The sequence below is a fragment of the Poecilia latipinna genome, unplaced genomic scaffold, assembly GCF_001443285.1.
Source record: "Poecilia latipinna isolate Pla-1442-1.1 unplaced genomic scaffold, P_latipinna-1.0 Scaffold2880, whole genome shotgun sequence".
Taxonomy (NCBI): domain Eukaryota; kingdom Metazoa; phylum Chordata; class Actinopteri; order Cyprinodontiformes; family Poeciliidae; genus Poecilia; species Poecilia latipinna.
This window is the reverse complement of record NW_015115496.1, coordinates 49,356-51,152: the sequence shown is the minus strand read 5'-3', so window position 1 is coordinate 51,152 and position 1,797 is coordinate 49,356. Positions and strand designations below refer to the sequence as shown.

Here is a 1,797-nt window from a genome sequence, read left to right as displayed (position 1 = left end):
TTGCTAGATTTATTTTATCGTTTATTGATGCTCAACACCAGTAATCTTTACTCATCACCTGCTGCGCCGCCTAATCGTCATGTTTCACATCATGTGTTGATTTTTCCCTGTTCAGCGTCGGATTCTCTGTTTTTATGCCATAATTCACATCTAGTTCGTCGCTTCGTTTTATGTCCCGCTTCTCCTGTTTCAGAGTTGTGCGCAATGTGCGCGTCGTTTTTTGTTTTTTAACCCCCTATGGTGCGCAGCGTTCGGGAAACGTATCCATGGGGAAAGGCAGACTGACATAAACCTTTTAAAACAACTGAAACATTTTCGGTATTCTGATTATTGAAATTTAAAAGTGATGTGGTACCGTTGTTCTATGACACCTGTTTCATACCGGACCACTTACAGCACCGGTGTTAACGCTATAAAATGAACGCTCTCTATCGTGGTATCACCATGGAGGGATTTCTTTATTTAAGTGGATTCAGTTTTCAGAGGGATACAAAGTGAGGGTATCGTGATTTTAGTAATAACATGTTTATAAGAGCGATTTTCTGTTGTCCTTCCATGGAAGCGGGCAGCTTTCAAACGGAAATAAAACACTTTTTAATATAAGTTGCTACTTTGACATGATCACAGAACTGCCAAAACATATGCACAAAAATCCTCACTAAAACATAAAATATGTTCAGTGTAACACTGAACTGATGCTGTGAAGCTAGCAGGAGAACGGAGCTGCGCCAAAAGCTACAAACACTGAAGAGAAGAAGGAGAGCTGCCATCGATGCAGTTGCAGCCAAACATGACTTAATATTGCACAATACAGTTTTAGGAAGTTGCTCCAAGTCTAATCTGGTATTGTTGTGATTGTAAGGTGTAAAGTTTACCTTCGACCAAACGCCCCCCAAAGAAATCCCAGCGCCCCCCTTTTGTAAAGATTTCCGCCAGCTTCCCGTCTTGTCCCCTTTCCTTTGCCCAGCGCCACTTGTTTTTTAACTTCAGGAAATGGAACATCAGAGTATCATCCATTGAATTTCATCTATGTGGCATTTACTGTGCAAACCAGTTCTTTCAGTGGAAAAACAAAAGTTCCAGATATTTTTAACGCCATTCAAATATTTTACTGGACAGAAATTACAAAGAAGAAAGTTGGTTCTTAATTAAATCTTAATGAGTCAAATTGAAAGTGTCATGGAGTCACTTAACAGCATCATATTAACACCGTCATGAAAAATAATATTGAAGAAATAAATATATAAAATAAAATCTAATTAAAGACATAAATAAGTCATAAGTTCCTTACTGTTGGTCTATAAAATATATTTATTCTTACTACTAGATGTGGTCCCAACAAACCCACTTCAACAATATTATCTTACCTTTTATCTAAAAATAGTCTGTTTATTCTTGCCATACAGTCCTCTGTATTAATTATTGATCGAAAGGTCTTGCCATAGCAGTTTATTCCTCTGTATTTACTTTAGTTTCTTAGTTTATTCTTGCATTTTGTTCTTCATTCATTTCCATTTAGTTGTCCTCCTGGTTTATTGCTATGTCCACTTTAGTTTCTTTCCTGTTGCTAGATTTATTTTATCATTTATTGTCGCTCACCATCAGTAATCTTCACTCATCACCTGCTCATCATGTGTTTCACATCATGTGTTGATTTTTCACTGTTCAGCGTCAGATTATCTGTTTTTATGCCATAATTCACATCTAGTTCGTCGCTCCGTTTTATGTCCCGCTTCTCCTGTTTCAGAGTTTTGCGCAATGTGCGCGTCTTTATTTTTTTAACCCCATAAGGTGCAG

The 1,797-nt window shown here is 37.5% G+C and overlaps 1 protein-coding gene across 1 annotated transcript in view; it reads right to left on the bottom strand.

The window, feature by feature from the left end:
* eif3ba (eukaryotic translation initiation factor 3, subunit Ba) overlaps positions 1-1,797 on the bottom strand; it is a 35,430-nt gene that overhangs the window by 10,956 nt on the left and 22,677 nt on the right. The window lies entirely within an intron of this gene.